The following is a 12,182-nucleotide window of genomic DNA, read 5'->3' as shown; positions in this document are numbered from 1 at the left end:
CCATTAGCATGTTATTAATTTAAGTGCACTGACGCCACAGGAAACCACCCTGCCTGCACTAAACATGTGTCAGAGTGTCTAGCATAATGTCTTGTTCACTTGTTTATCCTCATGATATGATAGCTGTACAACTGTTATTACTACTATACGACCGTACTCTATAGCAACGTAACAACCCACTAGTTTTGTTTAACGCGAAAATGTCTAGTTAGTCTATGTTTTAAAATGTATATACACTTACACCAATACTAAGCATGTATACGCATCTAGGAACGCAACTATGGCGCATGGATAAGCCTGTACCTAAAAATCTAAAAATGTGCATGCGCTGCCACTGTTTAACTCATTGATATGCACATGTACGCTGTTGTGGCGTTCGTCAATATTTCTGTACCCACCTGCGCAACAAAAATAAAGAATTTAAAAAAACAACAGTTGGGCATTGAATTGTCATTTTCCTCTGCTTACCATCCCCAAACTAATGGTATGGCTGAAAGAGCTAACCAATCACATGAGCTGTATTTACGTTGCTTCGTGAATAGTACACAGTCTAACTGGGCTGAATTATTGTCCTGGGCCAAATTTGCAAGGAATAACGTTACCCATGACTCAATATGGGTAGTCATCCTGCTGTTCTCCCTGCTGTGTTTTCCGATACGGCTATCCCTATTCTGGATGATCACCTTACCTCTATTCGTGATTCCTGGACTAAGATTTACTCCGCTCTTGAAACTGCGTCTGCTCGCTTTAAGTTTCATGGGGATAAACGGCGGAGTGTCAATCCATTTTACCAGGTGGGTGATCGGGTTTGGTTATCCTCACGCAACATCAGGTTGAAGGTTCCCAGCATGAATTTTGCTCCGAGGTTCCTTGGTCTTTTTCGTGTGGCTAGGCGAATCAACCCTGTTTCTTATTTTCTGGCCCTTCCAGCGTCCTTACATATACCTAATACTTTTCATGTGCCCATGCTCAAACTGCTTATTTGCATGGTTATGTTATGGTTATCCGAGAGTGCGTTCCTGATCTTGATTTTCTGGTATTTAACTTTGGCTTTGTTTTGACTTACCTGTTATCTGGTATCCTTGACTTTTGGCTTTCCCTCATCTTTGTGTCTGATTCTGTGTCCCTGACCTCGGCAAGTATTTTGACTATTCTTGGAGGCGTTAAGTCTGGCCATTCTAAGGTCCAGTTATACGTTATCCTTAGTCCTAGGTGTGACACAGTACTGCGTGCTGGATCAACTTGTAATCCTGACAAAACCATAAAGAAACATATTGCTCTCTTACTGATACCAGAGAAACTGACGGAAGCCAAGCACAGAGAGATGGACACAGGTTTCTTCCGGAAGGAAGAGATTCTTTATTCGATTCACCGACCGAGACTCAGAGGGACAAATGTCACCAAAATACAACAAGATCTGAGCCCCGAACAATAGTGTAGGTTCCTTATATAGGCATGTAACTCCACCCATAATCAGCTCCACCCACACATACTCTTACCCAATCAATCGAACAAGAACTAACTTCCTGTTTAACCACATGGCTTGCCCAGCACAATAAAGGAGGGAACTACTGATTGTATCTTTGCCACGTGCAACCAACCGACCGATACATCAGTATATGCGCGCACATACCACGTGGCAATCTCAGCCTACTAAATTTATTTTTACCGAAATTCCACCACATTCCCCCCTTTGATGCTTCTGATATTTCACAATTCCAGATGCATCACTTAACCATAGTTTGCTTACACCTCAGGTTGCCATGAACCAGACCAGACTTTGCGACTCCCTAAAGACATGAATCCCTCAACATTCCTCTTCCTGTACTAGTTCTCCCTGATTTAGAGCCTCATACCTATATATAGCCATTATCTGTGCAGCAGCCTTTCTCTCTGCTATATTTTCTATAATGCTCTGCACAGACCTAACTACCAAAGGAATAAGACATGGTAGGAGAAGACACAGCATCAATATTAGCATGACTCCCCCTACCAATGCCTTAAGTCCTCCAAACTGCTCATACCAGTTACCAAACCAACTACTTGGATTATACCCTTTCCATACCTGAGTAGGCACATGCGCTAGTTTAACCATATGGCTAGTAAGCTCAGCTATTGCTTGCCCTTCATCATCTATTTGAAGACAGCAATTGCTTAGGTTAAACTTCCCACATACACCTCCCTCTACTGCCAATAGGTAATCCAAAGCTAATCTATTTTGGTAAACGGCTGTCCTCATCCTAGTATTATGTTTCGCTAGGAGATTGAGCGCTTGCGATGTCTCGTTGGTAATTATCTCAACCACTGCCTGTAACCTTATAATACGGTTGAGCATATATATTGGGGTTCTATATCCAAAAGTACCATCCTCTGCCCATGTAGCTGGCCCATAATAATCTATAATACGCTGGTGAGGCCATTCATTATCTTCCCAGGTACCTATCTCTAGGGGTCCCCTTTTCTTTCTATGATTCACATCATATATCTTAACTCCCAAAGTCTCTCCTGTTTCAATAGCCAACAAGAAGAAGGATGGTTTGAGCATACCTAACACACATGCCCCTTCCCAGTCCTGTGGTAACTCCGAATAGGCTTTCTCCAGTACAAATTTGCTGGGGCTTTCCAACTAGAGGTAGTAGATAGGTCAAACCACACGTCCTTTAAATTGGTATAACTTGCAAACGGGTTAGGAGGTTCTGAGACATTTAAAGCCGACCACCAAGTTGTATTCTTTGTATTATCATCATAAGCTTTTTGCCCTAGACAAGTTAATTATCCTACAGATGTATTAAACATTATTCCTTTCCTTGCTATGCAAACATAACCTATAATGGAGGTCTTTAATCGCCATTCAGATTAACCTCTAACACTCATTTGATAATCGGCTTGAGAAGATATTATCTGTTCAATTGTCTCAGAACCAGAATACATTACCTCCTTTGCTTCCCATGGCCATTGGTCTCCCATATTAGTACCTCCACACACATAGCAGTTGGTTGCATTAAGACTACCAGCAATACTTTCGGCTAGATCAATAAACAGGTTTTTAGCATTATGGGGGATCTTATTTTCTACACTCATCTCTTCATAAAAAGAATGGAAAACCTGATGAGTTTGGGATGCTATGGTATCGGTCTCTATCCCTATAAATAATATTGTCCCAGGATCCAAACCCGTCCCATATATCTGGAACCCAAATAAGTTTCCGAACCTATCTATAAACTGTTCAGGATTATTAATAAGTATATGGACTGGGTTACACTCCATAGACTTACAATATGGTTTGGTAGGCAACTTAGTAACAATCATATCCCTATCTACTGTCTGTCCTCAAGTTGCCCACCCTACACAAGACCAATATGGACAATAATTATAATCCTTATTTGGGCATTTTGGATCTATGTACTTGTTCTTACTACTGGGGCAAATATACTTATCATTAGACCCATACACTCTTTCCCATTTGAGATCCCCGCATACATTCCACGGATTTCTACCACTTGATATCGCCTTACATGCATCAAATAGCAGAACACCCGAAGAATGTACGGTTTCTAGTATTGTCTTATTTATTAGGGTCCCCTGTGAGTCTCCATTCCAAAGGGTCAACCAAATTGTACGGGGTTGATACTCTGGATTGAAGCACTTAGGTTCTCCTACTCCTAAATGGCATACACTGTAATCTATACGTAAGTATCTACACCTAGATACATATCCTTTACACTCATATTGTGAATGCCAAATAAGGGTCTGGGAAATATGATTACCTGTTTTAGTAGTCTTAATGCAAACCTCACAGCCAGGTGTGTCGGTACCTCTACCTTCCTGAATAATTAAAAACACAAATATATACATTATTAAATACATTTCTCCTGACATCTTTATCCTAATTCTTCGTCCGTGCGATGGCACCTCAGCTTCCAGGATGTAAGGGCTACAAGGAATGGAGTTCTTCAGGTCCTCTCTTCCCTTCACAGAGGTCCCTTCAAGACACTCTGGCTATGTCACGTGGGTAAGTGGTCAGGCTTTATTATGGCCGTCAAAACACCTACTTGCTGATCTCCTTAATTACGCTTGAAGTCCCAATATCTCCTCGTCACTCTGACTGAGTTGTGCGCTTTAACCGGATCTTGCAGGGATTCTCTGGATCTGGTGTAGCTTGCCAAGAATCTACTGCTGCTGGTTTAACCCTGGAGTGATGAATCCATGGAGTCACTTCAGCCACCTTTATAGCTGTAGGGGTAGACAAAAGAACAACATAAGGACACCTCCACTTAGGCCCCAACGGTACACTGTTCCACTCTTTTATCCATACTTGATCTCCTGGATGATAACTATGAACAGGTGGATAAATATTCACAGGTAATCTATCTTGTACCCATTTCTGTACCTCCTCCATAGTTTTACCCAACTCTTCAACCTGCTGCCGGGTAATTCCTTCTCCCAACTGACTCAAATTCCCCCTTAAGTTACCAAGTACGGGAGGTGGACGCCCATACATGATTTCAAAAGGTGAGAGACCCATCCTTCTGGTAGGTGTACTACGAATACGCAACAGAGCTATGGGCAAAAGAACATTCCACTTAAGATGAGTTTCTTGACACATCTTTGCCAACTGGTTCTTAATAGTTCTGTTCATCCTTTCCAATTTCCCAGAACTCTGAGGTCTATATGCCGTATGAAGCTTCCACTTAATACCAAGCTTATGAGCCAGTTGTTGTAGGCACTGGTGAACAAAGGCTGGACCATTATCCGATCCTATAGAACATGGTAGTCCATATCGGGGTATTATTTCTCGCAACAGGAATCGCACAACTTCTCCTGCTTTCTCTGTACGAGTGGGACATGCTTCTACCCAACCTGAGTAGGTACACACAACTACTAGTAGGTAGCGATGTCCGCCGGATTTAGGCATTACCGTATAGTCTATTTGAAGATCGGACATAGGTAGTCCCCCCATATACTGGACTCCCGGTGGTTTCACTGGTCCTTGCCTTGCGTTATTCTTGGCACATATCACACATCTTCGTACAATGGCTTGGGTCAAGTTGGACAATCTTGGTATGTAGAAATGTTTCCTGAGAGATTCTTCCATACTATCTCTTCCAGAATGTGTCCCGTTATGATAATTCTGGACAATTTCTACAGCTAGTGATGCTGGAATGACTATTCTTCCATCTTCTAACTGATAACAATTATTCTCCAGGTACTTCCCAGCTTCAGTCTTTAACCACTCTTCTTCTTGAGCTGTATAAACTGGAGTCCATTGAGACAGTGGGGTCGGTATAAGAGCAGCTATATGTTCCACATACTCCTGTTTTCCTGATTCAGCGGCACGCTTAGCTGCATTATCTGCCATCCGATTTCCTTTTGTTACATCACCATCATCTTTCAGATGCGCTCGACAATGTATAATACCAACTTCTTTCGGTTCCCACACGGCTTCCAGTAGTTGTAATATCTCAGCTGCGTATTTGATTTCTTTACCCTCTGAGTTCAATAGTCCTCTTTCTTTATACAAGGCTCCGTGGGCATGAGTGGTTAAAAACGCATACTTGGAGTCCGTGTAGATGTTCACCCTTAAACCTTCAGCCAATTGTAACGCTCGTGTGAGTGCAATTAGTTCTGCCTTTTGTGCCGATGTTCCTTTTGACAATGGCCGAGCTTCTATCACCTTGTCTATAGTTGTCACTGCATATCCTGCATAGCGAATCCCTTCTTTCACATAACTACTGCCGTCCATATAGTACTGGACATCAGGGTTCTGGATGGGAAAATCACGAAGGTCCGGTCTACTTGAGAACACTTCATCCATCACCTCCAGGCAATCATGTTGACTCTCAGTAGGTTGTGGCAAAAGAGTAGCTGGATTCAAGGTATTAACAGTCTCTAGATGCACTCTCGGGTTTTCACATAACATAGCTTGATACTTAGTCATGCGGCTATTACTAAACCAATGATTGCCTTTATAGTCTAGCAACGTTTGTACTGCGTGCGGGACTCACACGTAGAGTTCCTGACCCAGAGTGAGTTTATCAGCTTCGGCTACCAGCAGGCCGGCGGCAGCTACGGCTCTTAGACAAGGTGGAAGACCACTGGCCACTGCATCCAGTTGTTTGGACATATATGCAACAGGTCGTTGCCATGATCCCAAGTACTGTGTCAATACTCCCACAGCCATTCTTCTTTGCTTGTGTACATATAAGTAGAATGGACGTGTATGATCAGGTAGACCTAATGCTGGGGCACTCATCAACGCCTTCTTCACATCTTCAAATGCCTTTTGCTGTTCAGGGGTCCACAGGAAGGGATCGTGTTCTGTATCTTTTATAGCTGCATAAAGAGGTTTTGCCAATATCGCATAACTGGGAATCCATATCCTACAGAAGCCTGCTGCCCCCAAGAATTCCCGCACTTGTCTTCTATTCTTGGGTATTGGTATTTGGCATACAGCTTCTTTTCTCTCTGGCCCCATTATCCTTTGACCTTCAGAGATATGGAATCCCAGATACTTGACAGTTGACTGACACAACTGGGCTTTCTTCCTGGACACCTTGTATCCTGCCTTCCAAAGAATGTGGAGTAAATCATGTGTTGCTTGCTGACATATTTCTCTTGTAACTGCCGCTATCAACAAATCATCTACGTATTGTAATAGTACACACTCTCCTGGGATGGACTTGAAATCCAGTAAGTCTTGACTTAAAGCTGATCCAAATAGGGTAGGTGAATTTTTAAACCTTTGGGGCAGTCTTGTCCAAGTCATCTGGCATTTCGAGCCCGTTAAAGCATTTTCCCATTGGAATGCAAAGATACACTGGCTGTCCGCAGCAATTCGAAGGCAAAAGAAGGCATCTTTGAGATCCAAAACAGTAAAATAGGTAGCCCCGCCCGGAATTAAAGCAAGCAGGTTATATGGATTGGGCACAACTTGGTGTATACTTACGCCTGCATCATTGACTGCTCTCAAGTCCTGCACAGGGCGATACTCATCTGTACCGGGCTTTTGAACAGGCAACAATGGGGTGTTCCAGGGGGAAGTACAGAATTTTAGGATACCATACCTTATGAACTTATCCAAATAAGATTGTATATTCTTCTTGGCCTTTTGTGGGATGTGATATTGTCTTAAGCTCACTGGATAAACCCCAAGTTTTAGTTCGATTCGGATTGGTGGAATATTGCGAGCAAGTCCTGGTGGGTTATTCTCTGCCCATACTCCTGGTATATTGAACAAGGATTCATCACTCTTAGGGTTTTGGCTGGTCAACACTGTATAAAGTCGCCACTCTTCTTCCTTTGGTACAGCTATTGTCATTTCAAAGATGTTGTTCCGTTAGGTAGAAATGTTATCTGTGCTTGTAATTTCGACAACAAATCACGTCCTAGCAGTTGGACTGGACATTCAGGCATATAAAGGAACTGGTGTTTCACTACGTGGCCTCCCAGTGTACAGAGTCGACTTTTAAGAACCGGTTTAGCAGCACTCCTTCCAGTTGCTCCTATTACGGTAATAGTTCTTCCTGAAGGAGGAGCGACTAGGTCAGTCACCACCGAATGTTCAGCACCAGTGTCAATCATGAAAGCACTCCTTTTTCCCCCTATTGCTACATCGACCATAGGCTCCGCTCGGCCAAGGGGGATGGAGCCCGGTCGATATCAATAGTCCTCCATGACTGTGTCAGCCAAACCCACAAAGTCCCTATCCTCTCTATCGCGGGGTCTCTGCGCTGCTGCTGGATAGTATCTATCTCCACTAACACTTCCACTATTACCACTATTTCCTCCACTTACCACTATTTCCTCCAGGACCTCCTCTTCCTCTCGCTCTACCTCTATAATTACTGCTATTTCCTGCCCTAGGTCTGTCTCTCTCATAATGTTCCCTTTGTGGACACTCACTTCTCCAATGCCCTTCTTCCCAACAATTCGCGCATTGGTTCCTACTCAAAGGTTCCCTATTCCATTTACTCTCGCCTTTATCCGTTCCCCTATACACTTCCTTTTCCCTTCTATCTACGCCTGCGATAGCTACCGCTAGCATATCTGCTTTCCCACGCATCTTTCGCTCTTCCTCCTTCTTCGTCTCTGTCTCCCTATTCATATATACTTTATTTGCTATTTCCATTAGTTGGGTTATAGACATCCCTACGAACCCCTCTAACTTCTGTAGCTTGCGCTTTATATCTCCGTAGGCTTGGCTGACAAAGGCAGAGTTAACCAATCTCTGAGTTATTACTAAAATGTTTCTTTTTATAATATGAGACTGGAACACAATGGTTCTCTTGAAAGCTAATGACCATTAACATAAATAAGAACCCCCTATCTAAGAGAGAATCTAGACAGATGGTGTGACGGTATGGAGATGTATCACCGTCTTGCATTCCCTTTTCCCATAAAATAATAACGCCAATAATCCACCGATTCCAATATCGCTGGTGTCGCACAAAAACCCACACATGAGCCAAAGCTTAATACTGGGACAAGACTGGTTTAATGGAAACACAGGCATTCAATTTATACATCACATAACTCCTCCTCTGAGCCAGCAAGATAATTGAGTTTTGAGAACATACTAAACTCCATTATCTTCTGGTCAGAAAAAGTAAAAATTTTCACATTTTATAGAAATACCCCAAAACTACATAGAACCCCCACAAAAGTCTCTGAAAAAAAGTCTCAAAAGTCACATCTCTGGGTAGCTTGTCTCTGTGGGAGCAACATATCCAAATTTCCGTTTGGTAGTTCCCAAACGGCACGGCAGAGAGAGTTGACTGGTCTGCCATGAGGCTGAAACCGAGATCCAGTTCCAGAGAAAATGTTTCATACGAAAACCACAATAGATGAAATATATCTGGTTTGTGAAGAATGCTCCTTGTGTTCGGTAGTTTGAAACTCCCGAACGCCGTTCGTCTAAATTGCTGGGAAATATAACTCCAGAGTTCCATAGAGACCGGTGTTCATGCGAGTGCGTAGCCGAAAACAGTTCCAGGCACTCGACGACCAAGTCCCGCTGGCCGCGTTCGAGAGACAAGATGGCTGCCATCCATTGTTCTCACCACGTATGGCGGCCACCTAGGAGCATTTAATTAGTCTGCGGTTTTTGTATTGATACATGGTTTTCCACATTCTAATTAGTCACAGGTATGGTCTCGGTTTCGGGAAACGAACAAATAAACAAATGTAACCAGAAAATAACAAATGACTGGGGAAAGTTAATAGCAGGGAGTGCAAATAGCTGAACGGTGATGGGGTATTCCTTCACATTGCCCCCCCTTTTAATCCCTGCTCCAGCAGGCACGGTTGGACCTTTACCGGGTCCATAAGGGACTGTCCGGACTCCCCAGTGGCTATTCATGTAGTAAATCGGTCTGGCGGGAAAGTCCATCTGCGTTCCCATTTTGTTTGCCTGGACGATAATGAATGGTGAAGTCGTAAGGCTGTAGGGCAAGACTCCACCGTAGCAGTGGAGTAATAATAGTGAAAGCGCGGCCATACAGATAAGGGGTCAGTTTCTTGAGTGCCCAGACTAGTGTCAAACACTCTTTTTCAATGGTTGCGTAGTTTCCGACTCAGATAGGCCACCGGATTTGGCTCAAAGCTGCCCCCAGTCCAAACATGGAAGCGACTGTATGGACGATAAAATGTTTGTTAGGATCTGGGGCAGCCACGACAGGGGCGTTAACAAGAGCTTGTTTTAGAGCTTGGAAGGCCACCTCACACTCCAGGGACCACTGGAGCTGTCGGGGCAATTTCTTTTTAGTCAAGTCTGTTACGGCTAGCTGGAGGTTGGACTGCTTGGATATCTTGGTTCCCAATCTTGTAGAGTGAGAGCGCCGCTCCGATCAGCATACAAAGGTATTCCTATAAGTGTAGAACATCCCACTAGCTATAGCAAAGCTAGGATACACTATTCTCTACAACACAAGTTGAGGCTGCGAGTTGAGGGTAAAACTAACTGATTTAATGGCACTCATGCATGGCAATTTATACAAGCTACCAGGCCAGAGGACAGCCCCCTCTGGATCTGATGGAACACTGGACAATGCAATGTCCCAACCAATAAGAGCAAAGTACATACTTTGAAACACTCCCCCCTACCTTGGAGATAATTGATCCCACCAGTTACACTAACCTTATTATCTCCAAGGACATGAAAATACCACTTTTTATTATACACATGAAAATAACATAAAAATATATAACTTTTACATTTAAAAATTTAAATATCCCATTTGACCATTCCGTGGATAGCTCAGATCTGAACGCACAAACATACGAATGGCGCTCCGATCTTATGAATGGGGTGTGAGAGTCACAAAATAAAAGTTGGTTCGTATGGTTTTTCACAAATGGATAAAACAAGCAACACCTTAGCGGGGTTTGTGCAAACCATAGCCGATTATAGTTCCAGGGGTTTTACGCTTAAGTCCCGCTGAGTATTCATTGACAAAAAGATGGCCGCTGCCTCGTGTTCTGCATACGAACTGCGACCACCTTGGGGAAAATTATTAGGCTGCAGTTAAGCGCAGAAACCGCAGGTTAATTGGATACACATGCCAGATTGTAGGTGGTCATCGTTTGACAGTTCTTTCGTCTTTTTGGTACGGTCTCCGTTAGCCTAATTGCATACGAACGGGGTCACCCTGATGCCAGTCAATTAGGCTGCGGTTAACCACAAACTGCAGTTCCTGGGAGGTTAATTGTTGGCACACTCCGCAGTTAGGGTGGTCGATCATTCGCCAAGTCTTTCAGTGGTTTAAAAGGTGACTGGGGTTAAGTGGAAACACACGACAGGGGCTGGGTGGTCGGTTTTTCGTTTATATGAATGGGTAACAAGGCTCATTCGTGTAACTGGGAATAGAAAAGTATCCAAATAGTAATAACAAAATATTATCCATAGCAATGGCAAAAAGGTAACCATAGATTAAAAAGTACCCAGGTAGTGGAAAATTAGTGATCTTGTAACAGATAGAGGGGCTTCCGTAACAAAGTCCATCAGGGGTTTGGCTATGGCAATATAGTCAGGTACAAAACACCTGTAGTAACCGGCTGTCCCTAGGAAGGCCATGACTTGCATCTTAGTATGGGGAATGGGCCAATTAGCAACTGCCTCAATCTTAGCCGGCTCTGGTCGTTGCTTACCACATCCGACACGGTGGCCCAAATATTGTACCTCTGCCATATCAATGTGACACTTGTCAGGCTTCAAGGTCAAACTGGCACCCCTAATTCTATCCAACACTGTCCCTATGTGTTCTAGATGGGCCTCCAAGGTGTCACTATAAATAGCGATGTCGTCCAAGTATTCACAAGCATAGTCCTGGAGACCATCTAGGAGGCGGTCCACCATCCTTTGGAAGGTGTCTGGCGCATTCTTCATCCAGAACAGCATAACTCGAAATTGGTATAGGCCGAACGGGGTGATGAAGGCTGACTTAGGGATGGCTTCTTCGGCTAAGGGGATCTGCCAGTATCCCTTGCAGAGGTTGATAGTTGTCAGATATTGCCCCTTAGATATTCAGTCGAGCAGCTCGTCTACGCGGGGCATTGGGTAGGCGTCTGTCACCGTTTTGTCGTTGAGCCTCTTGTAGTCGACACAGAAATGGGTCGTGCCGTCCCGTTTTGGCACAAAGACTACAGGTGACGCCCAAGGAATCTCGGAGTGTTCTATTACCCCTAGGAGAAGCATCTCTTCTATTTCCTTCCGCATCCCATCCTTAACAGCTTTGGGAAAGCAGTATAGGGGTTGCCTCAAGGGAGCCTGGCCTGAGGTTTCTACCTTATGAACTTCTAACGGGGTATACCCGGGTTCCTGGGAGAATGTGGCTTGTTTGGCTTGAGCCCACTCGTGGGGTCCCAGCTGTTCCCCCAGTTGGACCAAATATATTCTTGGTTCCCCGGTCACTCCCTAACATGTCTGGTAAGGGTAAGGCTTCCATGTCCTTCCCTGCTGGGGCACATATGGCCGTCACTTATTCTGCCCTTTCCTTATAGGCTTTGAGCATGTTGATGTGAAACGTCCGTCTCACATCTTCATCCTCACAGCTAGCTATTATGTCGGTGGTATCGCATACCTGTCCAATAACTTTATATGGACCTTGCTAGGCCGCCTGAAGCTTGTCTTGTCGGACTGACTTGAGAACCATAACCTTTTGTCCGATTTGGAAGCTCCGGTGTCT

Source organism: Pelobates fuscus, chromosome 5, assembly GCF_036172605.1.
Source record: "Pelobates fuscus isolate aPelFus1 chromosome 5, aPelFus1.pri, whole genome shotgun sequence".
NCBI classification, from domain to species: Eukaryota; Metazoa; Chordata; class Amphibia; order Anura; family Pelobatidae; genus Pelobates; species Pelobates fuscus.
The sequence above is the reverse complement of the archived record's forward strand: the minus strand, read 5'-3'. Positions refer to the sequence as shown.